We start from the raw sequence: 17,976 nt of genomic DNA on the forward strand, positions 1-17,976 counted from the left end.
CACTGCTGCTTTGCTTAAAGAAAGAAGCAAGTCCCGAGCAGCAGAGGAGGAGGGCGGCGTATCCAAAGCATCAGTGCTCACTTCCTCCTGCTGTCAGCCAAGTTACAAATCCACGCGCAGCCAACCACTTCCCCACCCTACTCTCCCATGGAGATCTCGGACAATCTCAGCAACCAAGGACAGATTTTGTGCTCCTTTTTACGGCTGCAGAAGCCGGGAATAGAAAGAGCCCTTGCTCCACTCCTTCCCGCCCCGGTATCTCAAGGAAGTCACTGAGGTCAAATTCAGACAGCACGCTTGGTCCCCACTACCTTGAGAAAGTTGTATAGGACGGGGGACTGGACCGATCCACTTGAACTGCGAACAAAATCAGGAACCGAAAGGCAATGCCGACCGGCGAAGGCGCACACGCCTCTTCCGCAAAGTAAAGCCCTGGAGGAAGCCCGCCGCTGATTGGCAGCGAGCAATCTCCGCCTCTCTTTCGGTTCCGCCTCCTCTCCCCACACAGTGCAGGACTGGACGGGACCGGCTCAGGCTCACCTGATTGGCTGCAAACTAGTAAGCTCTTCTGCGTCAGTTGGCAAGTTTTTGTCTTATTTCCTACTGTCTGTACCACTGCAACCCAAGATTACAGTGAATTAGTGCAAAAAATACACTTAAACATTGTTGCAGATTTTGGATTTATTGAATGTACTAAACTACTATGTAACCGGTCCAATTCTCATATATCTAGTGACATTTGGCCACAAGTCTAGCCCCAAAGTCACCTACTGTGGCAGAGTGTGCAAGGTCCTATTTCCCCATAGCCACCCTTCCCATATAAGGGTGCTGACATACTGCCTTGTGACTCAGTAATCCCTATACACAAGCTAGTTAATGAGAACAAAAATGTTTATAGCTTCGTGTCTCTAATAAAATAAAATGACGATGAATTTCCTTTCCATCCTTAAGTTGAGAAACATGAAGTGGCATTGATACAGGCCAATGCACTATTGGCGTGCGTTGAATGGCTCCCTTAACGCATGTCCATCCATCTCTCCCGGGCACCTGATTGAATTTAATATTTAAATCAGGTGCCACGGTAAAAATGAGGCACTGGGGAAATTGTGCCCCCCCCCAGCGCCTACTCGGCAGCGGGCGCCCAGGAGAGGTGGCTGTCAGCTGGATAGGAAAATGGATGCTCAATTTTATGAACATCTGTTTTCCTAACCTGTGCAAAGCCACAGGTTAGGAAAAGGGTCACTTGAGCATCCTTTTTCCTAACCTAACCGCCAGTGCACTTTTTTTTTTTTTTTTTTTTAAATTCTCCTATTTCGGTTTCTCCGACTTAATATTGCACAATATTAAGTCAGAGGAACCAAAAAAAAGGAACAGAAAAGCATTATTTTCTGCTTCTCTGTAATTGTTTTGGGCTCCTCAAGAATTAACTCCTGCTCCAGACAGGCATTAATTTTTGCAGGTTAAAATGTGCACGTCCGGCGCACACTTTTATTTTTTTGTATCAGGGGGAAATAGGTAATAGTGCTCATCAACATGAATTTACATGTGGTGAGTACTAGTACCTATGCGCTCGATTAGACACGTGTTTTGGATACGCTAACCCACGTTTTGCATCGGGGGTTATGGATGCGTGTCCAAAACGCGTGACCAATCATGTGTTGAGCCATGCACTGGTATTGTATCGGCCTGATTAATGTTTCTTGAACTGATTACGTTTACATATGCATTATCATCATTCTTCCCAACTCACCTGCTGCCTTTCCCCTGGAGACAAGAGAGGATGGACTGGAGTGGACACAGTGTCAAGCCTGTAGCACTCCATACTCCTCGGGACTCAACTAATGGCGATGAGGGAGAGAGAGGTAAAGGCTGAAAGGCAGTGAGATGAAAAGTGGCAGTGTGAGAGGGGATAAATGTGGGGCCAGAAAGGATGGGTTGAATACTTGGAGGAAAGGGAGTGCTGATGCAAAAAGGGGTTCTTATTGACAAGAGGTGAGCACAGGTAATGGAGGGTGTGTGTGAGAGAAAGATAGAGGTGGCAATAGAGGAAGGAAGGGTTGCAGAGTCAGATATGGTGAATGGGATAGGGGTGTGTATCCATTTAAAATAAATGGCAAATCCATGATAAAAATATTGTATTTGTTTGATTCGTTCGCCCCCATAAACAAATGAGCAAGTCCCACGAATGAAACATATTTCATTTGTTTACGTTTCCCATTGACAAGCATTGGCTGCATTAGAAAGAGAGAGCTTGAGGCTGGGCAGGTCATGTGGGAGTTTCCATAACAACCAGCCCTGATTCATATGATTCATGTGTGAGGTTGTCAAGGAAACAAGTCTCAAAAGACAAAAAAAAAAGGTAGTCTCCACCAATAGCTCACAAATAAAATCTTAACTACATTTATTTATTTATTAATTCATCTGTTTGTCACTAATCCAGCCAGCAACTTTGTGGATTAATTTATTTTGTTATCGCACTTATTACTAGTGCATGGCTGTGCTACTACTTACACATGTTGCGCCGGAGGTGGACCCTTGGGCCGAGGTGGGGTTGACACTACCCGTAGGAGGCATCCTACGGGTCCCCACCGTCGGCAGGCAGAAAGGGCTGATGGACGGTGGCTGGCTGGTGCTTCACCAATACCAGCCTTCGTTCTCCTGCGGGTTGAGCCTTTGGGTGTCGGGGCCGGCTGGACTAAGGCGGCCTCCGTCAGTGGTCGTCGATGGGTGGATCAAGGTCAGCCCAGAGGCAGCAACTAGTGTAGGTATCAGTCTGTACTGGATGAGGCGGAGTCCCAGAGACCAGGGCGCCAATAGGAACACAGTCTGTTAGAGGATGCCCGAGCAAGAGCAGGCCGAAGCCTGAATGAACCACGTCCAGGACAAAAGCTGAAGAGGCATCTTTAAGCAAGCTGGGATCAGGGCTGGCAGCAGTTTGGAAGCAGTAGCAAAGAAGGCTGAGGTCCAGACGAGGAGAGAGTCAAAGGATGTCAGACGAAGCAGAAAGTCTGGGGCTGGAGAGAGGCAGTGGAATAGTCAGGCAATGCAGAGGTCAAACCAGGTTAGTAATCCAAAGGAGAGACAAAGGAACAGGAACAAGGAAACATTTTAGGACCCTGTTACGGAGTCTTCGAGGGATGATAGTCATGCCGGGGGGCGGTGCCGCCTGGGTGGCCGTGATGATGACCCAAGCAGGGTCTATGATATGTTGCAGTGGTTCTTTGTGGTCCTCTGGGAGAACAAGCAGGATAGTGTGTCCGCTCTGAGGTTTTTAGCCATGGGCCGGTAGCAGAGTTCGAAGTCGAATTGTGTAAAGAACAGGGCCCAGCGGGCTTGGCGAGGGTTAAGGTGCTGGGCTTGTTGTAGGTGCTCGAGGTTCTTGTGGTATGTGTAGACCGTGATTTGATGTTGCGCATCTTCCAGCCATTGGTGCCATTCCTCGAGGCGAGTTTCGCCCGTACCAATGGGCTGCCTCAGGGGTTGTGTAATACTAGGAATAATAAAATAAATCACAATTAAAAATCACACCAATATATAATGAATAATACATTTAAAATATGAAAACAAACACACATATATCATAGACGTTTTAGAAATGAAAGTTTAAAAAATATTCCAATAAAATGTTTTACCTCTTTATCTTTGTGTTATTAGTTAGCTGAGCAAGATATTGTCTTCTTATGATATTAAGGTGTGACTCCAACTCCTTAATGTTCATGTCATATGTGGTTAAGTAAAAAAAAAAAAAAAAAGTGAACGGACAGAATATATTTCAAGCAATGGAATCACCCAAATAATATGGACTCTTCAGAGTGTTTTGTCATAATGCAACATTTAAAAATGAATGTAAATAGTGCTTAAAGCTTTAGACACTGTGGGCCAGATCTTAAAAGATATGCGCAGGCGTAGATTTGTTTGCGCAACCCGGGGCAAACAAGTCTACGCCCAATTTTATAACGTGCGCACTGCTGCGCGCATGTTATAAAATCCGGTTTCGGCACGTGCAAGGGGGTGCACACTTGTGCACCTTGCGTGCACCGAGCCCTAAGGGAGCCCCGATGGCTTTCCCAGTTCCCTCCGCCACCCCCCACCTTCCCCTCCCTTCCCCTACCTAACCTGCCCCCCAGCCCTACCTAAACCTCCATCCTGACCTTTGTTGCAGAAGTTATGCCTGCCTCTGGGCAGGCGTAACTTACTCGCGCTGGCCGGCTGCCGGCGCTCCATTCCCCGGCATGGCCGCAACAAAGGAGGCCTCGGTACTGCCCCTTTTTTCGAAGCCCAGGGGACATAAGCGCGTCCCGGGGCTTGCGCGCGCTGCCAAGTTTATGCAAGATAGGCTCGGCGCACACAGGGGCAGCTTGGGGCAGCTTTGCGTAACCCTTTGAAAATCTGCCCCTGTGTCTTAGTGTGAACTGACCTTGTAAAACCAGCTTAAGGAAATATTTTAGACCGTTGTGAATTTATCATTTCTAGCATTAATTTGGGGTGTATTGATAAAATACTTACTTTTTGCTCTCTGTAGTACTGCTTATGTAATTTGTACCCATCAAGGAAACATTGATCAACTTTCTTTTAAAATTCCATAAACTATGAAATAAATAAAATAATAAAAAATAAATAAAAAGATCTAATGGATACAGCCAGATATGTTATTTCAAATCAAAAATATTTCTTACAATCACATTATTTTATTTGACTTTTCCTGCTGAAAATGCCGATTTTATGTCCCTATTTGAAATTTAAAAAGTAGAAAAAAACAAGGTGGAAAAAACAACAGCAAGACACCTAAATGATGGCCAAACCTAAAAAATACATAAACACATACCTATTAAAACAATAATATAAAATTATTATTGAAAAAATATATTTAATGAATTTTTATAAAACCGGACCGCATAATTGTAAAATACATATTTAACTTCTAATGCTATTCCTATAAAATGTAAAAAATAGGTAACTTGCACTAAAAAATTAGATATTTATAAAGAAATCTCTTCTGGTTCTAAAACACTAGTAAAATACACAATTAGGAAGGGAGCAGGGAAAATAGAAGAGCATGGAAGGTACACAATTACGCTACTGGATTCAAGAGTATTTCTATAAAATGTAAAAAATAACTTGTCTTAACAATATTATTTGTACTAAAATAATCTTCTGGTTCAAAATGCTAGTAAACCACACATACAGGTAGTTAGCGGGGAAAGTAGAAGAGCATTTTACAGATGGCTGAAAAACACTTTATAGTTAAGGAAAATGCTACCAACGATCCTATGATCAATAAGTGAACGTGTGGAAAAGTAAAAACAAGCTGAAATTTATAAAAGAGCTTAAATTAAAAAAAAAAAAAATTTTGCTAGAAATCCGGAGTTTAAGAATTATCTATGAGTACTTACTTGAGGGTTGATTGAAAATAAGGCACTGCTAAGTATTGCACTAATCCGGATGTGTAGAGGATTAGGTTTTCCTGCCGAAAAGAACCCTATTTTATATTATGTTTATTAGTTAGAGCAATTGGTCCAATATTTTGTATGTAGTCTGTATAGATGTTATTAAATCCAAAGCTGGCATACAAGTAATAATTGAAAATAATAAAAATTAGAAAAAATAAATATTAGAAAGTTTCTAATAGAAACCATATATTCAAAAGCACATTAAATAAAAAGTATTAGCACTGCCTTCTCAGGATGGAACATACATTAACAGACTATCATTATATGTTCCTGCTCATAACACTTGCTGCTATTCTTATGTCGAGGGCCATTCCTCGAGGGCCAGTTTTATTGCCAGGATCTCCTTATCACCGATGGCATAGTTGTGCTGAGCTTGGTTAAATTTCCTGGAGAAGAAGGTGCAAGGGTGCAGTGCTGAGCACTGCCCCTACCCCTTCAGAGGAGGCGTCCACTTTGAGTGTGAATGGAGCGCTGGGGTCCAGGTGTGAAAGGCAGGGCTTGCATAGAAATGCCTCCTTAAGCACCTGGAAGGCTTCTAGAGTGTCGCCTGGCCAAAAGTGCATATTGCATTGGTTGAGGAACCCGCGACACTGCTGGAGATCTCCCACATAGCGGGGAGGAGCCGGCAGGGAGATGACCGGTCGGGACAGTGAAGCCATCCCTGAGGCACTCTGGACAGGTTAAGGCGTGGAACCCACCGAGGTGACCAAGTCCAGGCGGGAGTGAAGATGCTCCATTGAGGTGGCAAGCGACTCTAGGACCTTCTGTTTTCTAGTATCTTTTGTGCTAGTCCAGATATGGCCTGCAGTGCAGAAGCCTCCGCCGGATCCATGGCCTTGGCTTGCTGTTAGAATTGTGGATCCCTGGGCCGAGAGGGAGTTGGCACTACCTGTGAGGAGGATCTCCACAGGTTCCCACCGTTGGCTGGCGAGGCCAGGGAGAGCCTGAGACCCTGCTGGGGCTTCACCACTACCAGCCCTCGTTCCCCGCAGGTTAAGCCCTTGGGTACCAGGGCCAACTGGACTTACGTGGGGTCTGAGGTACAGAGCGTGGGGTCTGAGGTACAGAGCGTCTTGTGGAAGCGTGGGTCAGGTCAGGTGGAGAACCTTGTAGTCTGTGTACCAAGAGCAGGTCAGGGCAGGCGGTGAGTCTCGTAGTCCGTGGCCCAAGAGCAGGTCAGGGCAGGCGGTGACTCGTAGTCCATGGTCCAAGCTTGGGCCAGGGTGTGCGGCGAATCTCATCGTCCATGGTTCAAGCAAGGTTCAAGGGTCCAAAGTGTCAGGAACTCAGAACTGGAACTGAATCCTCCAAAAACAGGAGCAGGTCTGGAAGCAGGCCTTGCCTAGATATAGGCCGAGGTCAAGAGGGTGGGGCAGGGGCACCTCCCGGCGAGGTCCCTTTAATTGGAAACGAGTGGTGCGCATGCCTAAGGCTGCCGGGAGGCAGAGGAAGCCAGACGGCCCTGACTGTGCTGGGAAGGCCACACCGGTGCCCGAAGCTCTGTGCGGGGCAGGACTCATCCGCCATGGCCCACAGCTGCGACTCTGGCGCGAGGCTGGTAAGTGAAGGGGGCCAGCCACGGACCTCTGTGGCCGATTCCCATAACAGGGAGAATGCTGTGAGCTGGCAAGCACAACAGTACCCCCTCCCTGAGGGTTGAGGCTTCTTGGGGTGTGAGGCATGAAAATTAGAGAGGATATTTTTATCCAGGATGTTGGTAATAGGTTCCTAGGTATTCTTCTCTGGGCCATGTCCTTCCCAGGATATGAGGTATTCCCACCTTTGCCACGCTGTCAGACATCTAGAACCTGGTTCACCTGATAGATGAGACCTCCTAGGATTCTGAAGTTTACAAGAAGGCCAGGTAAGAACTAGAAACTTTAGGAGTGTCACATGGAAGGTGTTATGAATTCCCAAAGAAGCTATTAAGTGCAGTTGGTAGGTCACTGTTCCTAACTGGCGCAGGACTGCAAACGTACCAATGTAGCACAGTACCAGGCACATGAAGGGAATACGGTTGGCTGTTCCGAGTACTGAGCCACAGTGTATCAGCCGGTTTGAGTATAGGAACAGGTCTCAGAGGCCTGTCAGTAGTCTTTTTAGCACTTTCCGCTGCTTTCTGAAGCATTTTTGTGGTATGCGTCTAAAGTTCCTGAAGCTCCTGGGCTGTGAGATGAGCAACAGGGGAAGGAACTGTCAGTAGAATGGGCAATGGAGGCAATGGTTTTCACCCATATACTATTTGGAAGGGCGAAGATCCAGTAGCGGTACAGAAATGGAAATTGTGGGAGAATTCGGCCTATGGAAGTAAGAACCCAATCATCCTGATGGGCATTAGAGTAGGCCTGGAGAAAGCTTTTCAGGGTGCAATTGGTCCGTTTGGACTGTCCATTGGCTTGTGGATGGTAGGCCATAGTGAAGTCCAGTGAGATGTTAAATTTCTTGCAAAGAAGCTGCCAATACCTGACCGTAAACTGGGACCCTCGATCCGAGACAATATGTCTGGTCAGTCCGTGGAGACTTTAGGTCCAGGAAGGTATAGAGTCTAACAGGATAAAGATCATCAAGAGACTAAATGCTCAGTAGAATTTATATGGGTAGAAATGCCATGTGTGTTTGGTAGGAGTATTCTACCATCAACCTGGCCAAAATGATCAGACAGATGCTAATGCTAAGAGAAATCAGGGAAGCTAACCAATTTGGCAGTGCAGAAATAATGAGAGATTTCAATTACCCTAATATTGTCTGGGTAAATGTAACATCAGGACATGCTAGAGACATAAAGTTTCTGGATGGAATAAACGACTGCAATTGGTTCAAGAACGAGAGAGGGAGCTATTTTAGATTTAATTCTTAGTGGAACACAGGATTTGGTGAGAGAGGTAATGGCGGTGGGGCCACTTGGCAATAGTGATCATAACATGATCAAATTTGAACTAATGACTGGAAGGGGGACAGTATGTAAAATCTACAGCTCTAACACTAAATTTTCAAAAGGGAAACTTTGATAAAATGAGGAAATTAGTAAGAAAAAACTGAAAGGTACAACTGCAAAGGTTAAAAGTGTACAACAGGTGTGTACATTGTTTAGACGCATAGTCCCGATTAAGAAAGGTGGAAGGAAGGCAAAACGATTACCGGCATGGTTAAAAGGTGAGGTGAAAGAGGCTTTTTTAGCCAAAGAAACATCCTTCAAAAATTTGAAGGATCCATCTGAAGAAAATAGGAAAAAGCATAAGTATTGACAAGTTAAATGTAAAACATTGTTAAGGCAGGCTAAGAGAGAATTTGAAATGAAGTTGGCAGTAGAGGCAAAAACTCATTAATAAAAACTTTTAAAAATATATCCAAAGCAAGAAACCTGTGAGGGAGTCAGTTGAACCATTAGATGACTGAGGGGTTAAACAGGCTCTTAGGAATGATAAGGCTATTGCAGAAAGACTAAATGAATTCTTTGCTTCTGTGTTTACTAATGAGGATGTTGGGGAGATACTGGTTCCGGAGATGGATTTCAAGGGTGATGAGTCAGATGAACTGAATCAAATCACTGTGAACCTGGAAGATGTAGTAGGCCAGATTGACAAACTGAAGAGTAGCAAATAATCTGGTCTGGATGGTATGCATCCCACGTGTTACCATCTGGTAGTGATGTGGATCCCAGTGATGGAATAACAGCCTGCCTTGAGTAGAACTGCTCCAAGGGTCAGCCAAGGTGGTCAGGGCGCAATCCAAGAGGCAGTCCGTGTCAGAGGCAGGCAGGGAGTAGCAATTCAAAGGACAGTCCGGGTCAGAGACAGGCAGCAAGGCAACAATCCGAGAGAGCAATCCAAATAAGAGAAATCCAGCAATCCACCGAAAACGCACCAGCACAAACAAGCCTGTAGCCGAGGCACTTGCTGGTGCTGAGGAGCCGGTTTAAATGGCCATTTTTCCTGCGCTGGCGCAGGGCCAGTCGAGGACATCAACATGGGGGGAGAAGCCTGACCGGGCTAATTTGAGCGTCGCGATGCGGCGCTCGGCTATGCCGGTAGCAGGAAGGGAGCGCACGATGTCGGGAGGGCTTCCCCAAAAGAGAGGTACGGGATCACGCCGTAACAGTACCCCTCCACAAGGTCCTCTCCTCTGCCCTTTAGGCTTGGGTTTGAGGGGAAATCGCCGATGAAAGTAACGCATTAATTAACATAGAAACATAGAAACATAGAAATGATGGCAGAAGAAGACCAAACGGCCCATCAAGTCTGCCCAGCAAGCTACGCACTTTATCCATTTTTTTCCCCTTTTTCTCTCTCCCACCTGTAACTATTGGCTTCCAGTACCCTCCAGCCCTAATTCCCCTCCACCCAATTTAGAGAGCAGCTCTGTATCTGCATCCAAGTGACATCCAGCTCAATTAGGGGTAGCAACCGCTGTAACAAGCAGGCCACCCCCTTGCCCCATACTCTTACCCACCCCTGTTTTTATTTTTTTTTGGAAATAGCAGCCCTCCATCCTTCCGCTCCGTGAAGGTGGAACACCAACTACTGGCCACTGGCATCCCGCTCTGTGAATGCCTCTGTGGCTACTGCCGCTCCATGCAGTGTTTGAATGCCGCTGTGGCTACTGCCGCTCCGTGCAGTGTTTGAATGCCTCCACTTTATTCACGCCCTCTAGACTTGATGGATCCACAGTGTTTATCCCACGCCCCTTTGATGTTGTTCACAGTTTTAGACTTCACCACTTCCTCCGGAAGGGCATTCCAGGCATCCACCACCCTTTCCGTGAAGAAATACTTCCTGAGATTGGTTCTTAGTCTTCCTCCCTGGAGCCTCAGCTCGTGACCTCTGGTTCTGCTGATTTTTTTCTGACGGAAAAAGTTTGTCATTGTCTTTGGATCATTAAAGTTTTTCAGGTATCTGAAAGTCTGAATCATATCACCCCTGCTCCTCCTTTCCTCCAGGGAGTACATATTTAGATTCTTCAATCTCTCCTCGTATGTCATCCTATGAAGACCCTCCACCTTCCTGGTCGCCCTTCTCTGTACTGCTTCCATCTTGTCCTTGTCTCTTTGTAGATACGGTCTCCAGAACTGAACACAGTACTCCAGGTGTGGCCTCACCAAGGATCTGTACAAGGGGATAATCACTACCCTTTTCTTACTCGATATTCCTCTCTCTATGCATCCCAGCATTCTTCTGGCTTTTGCTATCGCCTTGTCGCATTGTTTCGCAGACTTCATATCATTAGACACTATCACCCCAAGGTCTCTCTCCTGCTCCGTGCACATCAGCCTTTCCCCCCCCCCATCGAATATAGTTCATTTGGATTTCCACTCCCCATATGCATGACTTAGCACTTCTTGGCATTGAATCTCAGCTGCCATATCTTCGACCACTCTTCCAGTTTCCTTAAATCCCATCTCATTCTCTCCACTCCTTCCGGCATGTCCACTCTGTTGCAGATCATAGTGTCATCTGCAAAAAGACAAACCTTACCTTCTATCCCATCCGCAATGTCGCTCACAAAGATATTGAACAGGACCGGTCCCAACACCGATCCTTGCGGTACACCACTTAAAACCGCTCTCTCTTCAGAGAAAGTTCCATTTACCATCACGCATTGTTTTCTGTCCGTCAACCAGTTTTCAATCCAGGTCACCACACCAGCACTCACTCCTAAGCTTCTCGTTTTATTCACCAGTCTCCTGTGTGGAATCGTATCAAAAGCTTTGCTGAAATCCAAGTGGATGACATCGAGCGCTCTTCCTCAATCCAATTCCTTGGTTACCCAGTCAAAAAAGTCAATCAGATTTGTCTGACAGGATCTTCCTCTGATGAATCCATGCTGCCTCTGGTCCATCAATTCTCCGGACTGTAGATAGTTCACTATTCTCTCTTTCAACAGTGACTCCATTACTTTTCCCACCACCGAAGTGAGGCTAACCGGTCTGTAGTTACCAGCTTCCTCTCTGTTCCCACTCTTGTGAAGCGGGACCACCACCGCTCTACTCCAATCACTCGGCACCACTCCCGTTTCTAGGGATCTATTGAACAGGTCGCACAGCGGTCCCGCCAGCACATCTCTGAGCTCCCTCAGTATCCTTGGATGAATCCCATCAGGCCCCATGGCTTTGTCCACTTTCAGAATCTTTAGCTCTTCCCATACATTATCTACTGTAAATGGATTTTCATCTGTTCCACTTCCCTCCAGTTTCTTGTTGTGTAGAGATGGTCCTTCTCCAGGGTCTTCTTTAGTGAACACAGAGCTGAAGTATCTGTTTAATATTTCTGCCATTTCTTCGTCTCTCTCCACACATTGATCATTTCCACCTTTCAATTTCACTATACCACTTTGGACTTTTCTCTTTTCGCTGATGTATCTGAAAAATGTTTTGTCACCATATTTTATCTCCTTGGCAATCCTCTCTTCCGCTTGACTTTTGCCAACTTGATTAATTTCTTCGTCTCCCTCAGTTGAATCAAATATTCTTCTTTGTGCTCCTCCCTTTGGGATCTTTTATATTTCTTGTATGCTGTTCTTTTAGCTTTAATTTTGTCAGCCACCTCCTTTGAGAACCAGATAGTTTTCATTTTTCTTTTGCTTTTCTTTACATTTCTAACATATAGAGCAGTTGCCTTGGCGATTGCTCCTTTTAGATTGGTCCACTGCTGATCCACATCTCTCTCATTTTCCCATCCATTTAGTTCTTCCTCTAGGTACTTCCCCATTTCCTCAAAGTCTGTGTTTTTGAACTGTAAAACTCTGGTCTTTGTGCTTCTTTTCCATATTCTTTTAGTGATATTAAACCATACCGTTTGATGATCACTGGTGCTGAGGTGGGCGCCCCCCTTGACATCAGAGACGTTATCTCCATTATTGAGCACTAAGTCGAGTATAGTTCCTTCTCTTGTGGGTTCCAATACCATTTGTTTGAACAAAGATACTTGCATGGCATCCACTATTGCTCTACTGTTTTTAGATTCTGCAGATGGGATTTTCCAGTCTACATCTGGCATATTAAAGTCACCAACGATCACCACTTCCCCCTTCTTACCTATCTTATGGATGTCTTCAACCAGATCTCTGTCCAGCTCTTCCTTTTGGTTTGGAGGCCTGTAAACCACTCCAATATAAATGGATGCTCCATCATCTTTTTTTAGGTCGACCCATAGTGCTTCTTCCTTGCCCCAACTTCCTTGCAGCTCAGATGCTTGGATATTATTTCTGACATAAAGAGCCACACCTCCCCCTTTTCTATCCACTCTGTCCTTCCTTAACAAGTTATAGCCTGGTATTGCCGTATCCCAATCATGAGATTCTGTGAACCATGTCTCTGTGATAGCAACGATGTCCAGTTCTGCCTCAGTCATTAGGGCCTGCAGATCTGGGATTTTATTTCCCAAACTATGAGCATTTGTAGTCATAGCTTTCCAGGTACTCTCTTTAAGGTTATTGCTTTTCCTGTACTCCTTATGAGACTTTAGTTGAGATTTGTTATTCACTTCACTCTTTCCTTTTGCAGTTGTGCCATTGATGACAGAGTTATCCATCTCAATTAGCTTTTTCTTTTGGTTATGGATCTTGAAATTCTGCATGCATTGGTATTTTCTCTTTTCTGGTAACACGTCAATGTTTTTCTCTAGAACTTCTTCAGTTATTAATATAGGGAGGGCTTTATGTTCTTGTTGCATTTGATACTGTGTGTGTCTCTTTGTTACAGGTCTAATTCTACCAGAGCCCACCGTGATCCTGGTTTTTAATGATTTACTTGATGACCTGATTGAGTGGGGGGGTATACTTGTTGGCTTCCCATCTGTCAAGAATGGGTGACTGTGGGACACATGTGTTATCCTACCTGAGTCTACTGTATTTCTTTTTCTTGACTCCTGGTTATTCTTTGGTGTTGGGGAATTATTTTCTGAGTAATGCAATGTGGGTGTAATTCTTGTAATTGAAGCTAATTGAGCTTTAACCTCAGTCAGCTCCGTTTTCAAAGAAGAGAGGTACTTGTGAATGTTTTTGACTGGTTCCCATGAGTTCTCCTCTGGACCATAATTTTTCCAAGACATCAAGTATTGAAATGATCGACCTTTTTGTCTACAGTCCAGAATCTCCTCTACCTCATATTACGTTTCCTCTTCCACAACATTGGTTGAGACTTGTATAGGCCTTTTGGAAGGCCAGGACAAGATTGCTGGTTTAAGGATGGAAATATGAAATACATTGTAGATACGGAGTGCAGGTGGTAGTCGCAACTTATATGTGACCTCTCCAAACTGTTTCTTAACTGGAAATGGACCCATGAAATGAGGGGTGAATTTCAAGGAGGGCAGGTGTAGTCTAAGGTTCCAGGCACTTAACCAGACTAGGTCTCCTTGTTGAAGTTGCGGGGCTGGTCTTCGCTTCTTGTCTGCCTGTTTTTTTGCCTTGGTTGAAGCCTGTTGTAAGAGGGTGCGAGTGTCCCTCCATAAGTCCTACAGATTTTGGGTGGCTAGTTCAACTGCAGGACAAGATGATGGGGTGGCAATTGGTAGCGGTATCTGGGGGCGTCGACCGAAAACCAAATAGAAAGGTGATGTCCCGGTGGCCTGTGTGCAGTGATTATTGTGACACATCTCTGCCCAAGGGAGTAACGAAGACCAGTTGTCCTGGCGTTGATTTGCATAACAGCGCAGGAATGTCTTGAGTGATTGATTTGTTCATTCTGCCAACCCATTAGTTTGTGGGTGATACGCTGATGAGAAGTCGAGTTGAATTCCATATTTTTTGCATAAATTTCTCTAGTAACATGCTGTAAACTGCACTTCTCTGTCTGAAAGGATATGTTGGGGAAGTCTGTGGATTTGGAGGATGTGCTGAATAAATAAACAAGCCAATTCTGAAGCTGAGGGTAAACCAGGGAGGGGAACAAAGTGGGCCATCTTAGAGAAATGGTCTACCACGACCCAGATGGTATTGTTCCCTTCAGTTTGTGATGAAATCCGTAGCAATATGGGAGCAAGGTCTGTCAGGTATCGCTAAGGGTTGTAGTAAACCTCACAATCGAGGACTGGAGGGCTTGTGCGAGGCGCAAGTAGGACAGGATTCAATGAATTTTTTAGTGTCCTCCTTCCACTGTGGCCACCAATAATGGTGGGAGAGACCCAGGTCTCCTACCATAGGACTCTCTCCCTCAAGAGTTTGGGAACTACCGTTTTCCCTATAGGAATCATAAGTGTAGCAGCGATCATAATCCAGGCTGGGTCAATTATGTGTCGAGGTGGTTCTGGAATGTCATCTGGAAGAAAACTTCTTGATAAAGCATCAGCTCGCTGATTTTTCTTGTCTGGACGAAAGATTAGCTTAAAATTAAAGCGACTAAAGAATAGGGCCCAAGGGGCCTGCCGCAGATTCAGACGTTGGGCATGTGATAAATATGCCAAATTTTTGTGGTCCGTATAGTGATGACGTGTTTCTCTCCCTCCAGTTCTCGATCCCTGACACCTGAGGGGGGGGGGGGGGGGGGGGGGGGATATGAGAGAGGTCTTTAAAATCATGAGAGGTCTCGAACAGGTAGATGTAAATCTGTTATTGACACTTTTGGATAATAGAAGGACTAGGGGGACTCCATTAAGTTAGCAAGTAGCACATTTAAAACTAATCGGAGAAAATTATTTTTCACTCAACACACAATTAAGCTCTGGAATTTGTTGCCAGAGGATGTGGTTAGTGCAGTTAGTGTAGCTGGGTTTAAAAAAGGTTTGGATAAGTTCTTGGAGGAGAAGTCAATTAACTGCTATTAATAAAGTTGACTTAGGGAATGGCCTCTGCTACTACTAGCATCAGTAGCATGGGATCTTCTTAGTGTTTGGGTACTTGCCAGGTTCTTGTTGCCTAGTTTGGCCACTGTTGGAAACATGATGCTGGGCTTGATGGACCCTTGATCTGACCCAGTATGGCAATTTCTTATGTTCTTATGTTCTTACCAACAATCCCCAAAAAATTTGGAGCTCACTAAACAATTGGCTAACATGAAGTGACTACATATTAGGGATCTTACTGTAGAGAAAAACCAGAACCTGGTGCAGGTTCATAAAGAACTGGATACCCTTAGTATTGAAAGCAAAAAATAGCATACTTTATTTCCGGTATAAGCTTATAAGCCATAAGCTTATGTACAAGCTACCTTCCCCCTTTCCACTCCTCTCCTTATATAAGTCTCCTACAACAAATATTTATCCTATCACCCCCTCAACTACCCCCTTCCCCCTAAGCCTCCACAATTGTATACTCTCTACCTTCCTTTATTTGTAAATCTGAAAGTCTTTCACCCTCTGCATATTATGACCAATATATTATCAATATATATATTATCAAATGTTAATCATACGTTATCTAAATGCATTCTAATGTTATCCCAAGCGTTTCATGTAACGGTTGCGCCGTTTCCCCTGGCTGCTCAACAAGCAGGAGGGAAGGTATCAGTTGATTGTAGATGCATTCTTAGAGGCTATCAATTGTGAAGAAAGGTGTGAGGTTATTTAAAGTTACAGGCTTGGAAAGTATGGCTTTGTATATCCAGTGTACTACAGTTCCTAATGTTGTTGTCTTCTCTGGTTTTGTGTTTCAGGGTCAATTGTATCTGAAGTTGGAGACCCATAGGAGATAATTTTCAAAGGAGTTACATGCATAAATGTAACATGCCATGATAGCAATTTTACTCAAGTAAAGTGTACTTACGCAAGCGAATCCAATGGACAATTCAATGGCATATATTATAGCAGTTTTCAAAAGCCCACTTACTCGAGTAAATGCTTTTTAAAATCAGGTCCATACTATGTACTTGCCGGACAAGCATCTTTTTTTTTTTCCCATCACACTACATCCTTCATACCTTCTACCCTGGTAAGTTTGTTCTGTATTTTATCCTAGCAACGGTAAAGTGGAAAATATAGCTAGTGAGTTGTGATATAAAGATTTATTGTGTTTGTCATAGTAATGTTAATTTTCTACTTGTTTTCCCATCCAAAAACGGAAATAGGGAATCTTGTATGTCCTATGAGGATATACTAACTGCTTTAAAAAAAAAAAGTATAAATGAAACTCAATAGATTAAGTGCAGTTGTACTTTATAAGTTGTGATCAACATACATATGCTTATTTTAGTATTAGTATTTATTTAAATTCTTCATTTATTGTTGATTCATATGTAGGTAAATGGTAGAAACTGCTTTTTAAAGGGATGGAGGGGTAGTGCTGGGCTTCATAACCTTTTCTCTGCACTGACAGCAGAGTGTAAAGAACAATTAATGTGGTTCTGTCACTCATATTCCCCGTCTTTATAATATTGTTCAGGGAAATGGATAACAAAAAAAGGATAAGGGTCTCACACACTATAAAGTGAGTAATAATATAGCTCAATATTTTTCAACCAATGTGAAATTATGGGTTAATAAACCAAGTTCACTAACATGGCAACTGCAGTTCTGTGTTCATAACTTTCAACCATAAATTCCAATTTTGGATGGCTAGGAGTCTTCATTTGCACCTACCTGGCAATTCTCTTATTTGATACCCACTCCAATTTGCTTTAGCCCAGTCATTGTAGCAGCATTTTTCGGATTCTTCCGGAAGCCTGCAATCAGGGGCCCTAAATCCAGCCAGGAGGTATTGCCATTGTGTACTATGACTAAAACTCCTTCCCACCCAGCCTCTGAAAGCACAGCCCTGCCACTAGGCCAACAGGCCATCCCACTCTTCTATTTTAACAAAGATTAGCTAAAGGTTATTTTAATTAGCTAAACATCAGATGGTCTGATAAGCTATTGTGTCCTCAGAAAAAATAAATATGTTCTCTCAGAAGGAATTTTCCAACAGTTCACTATATACTGGAGAGCCTAAATCTAGAAAGTTAACTATCGAAGCATCTTCAGTACTCTTTCCATAAATCACTAAATTCAAATATAAAATACTGATTAATATTTATTTCTTTAAAGTGTTTTGTATATTGTCGTTCGGTTTTGCCATCAGAACGGTTTACAATGCTCGTGAAATAAGATTGGTTACAAAAGTCAACGCAGCAAAATGTCATAAAGAAGGAAGGTTTTGGGGTTTGATTGTTAGTTGATTACATATAAAATAATTATTACATATTAACAATCTAATATCGCAGCAATGTTCATACATATGGTACTGTTGATACATATAAAAAGAAACTGTTACATATAGGCTAGGGGTAGTGAGTGAGGTCAGTTGCATCTTGACTTAGGTGTTCAAATGGTGGTAGTTATTTAATTGATTGAGGGACGGAGCGTTTTTTTTGGTGTTGGGTTGCGTGGTTGGATGGTGTTCTTATTGATTGAGTGAGTGAGTTTGAGTAGGCTCTGGTGAAAAGCCAGGTTTTCAGGTCTTTTTTGAAAATTTTGATATTTGGTTGATTTCTTATTTCCATTGGTATTGAGTTCCATAGCGTGGGGTTGGCAATGGATATGGCTCTTTCGCGGGTTGTGTTTAGTTTTGTGGTTCTGGTGTGAGGGATTTTGAGGAGGCCTTTGTTCGTTGAGCGTAGGTT

The 17,976-nt window shown here is 43.9% G+C and overlaps 1 protein-coding gene across 1 annotated transcript in view; it reads right to left on the reverse strand.

Moving 5' to 3' along the window:
• SLC49A3 (solute carrier family 49 member 3) overlaps positions 1-435 on the reverse strand; it is a 179,431-nt gene extending 178,996 nt beyond the window's left edge. The window contains exon 1 of the mRNA XM_029602747.1: positions 312-435. The gene's annotated coding sequence lies outside the window, so the exon portion shown is untranslated. The remainder of the gene's footprint in view (positions 1-311) is intronic.
• Between the last annotated feature and the right edge of the window lie 17,541 nt (positions 436-17,976).

Source organism: Rhinatrema bivittatum, chromosome 1 (genome assembly GCF_901001135.1).
Source record: "Rhinatrema bivittatum chromosome 1, aRhiBiv1.1, whole genome shotgun sequence".
NCBI classification, from domain to species: Eukaryota; Metazoa; Chordata; class Amphibia; order Gymnophiona; family Rhinatrematidae; genus Rhinatrema; species Rhinatrema bivittatum.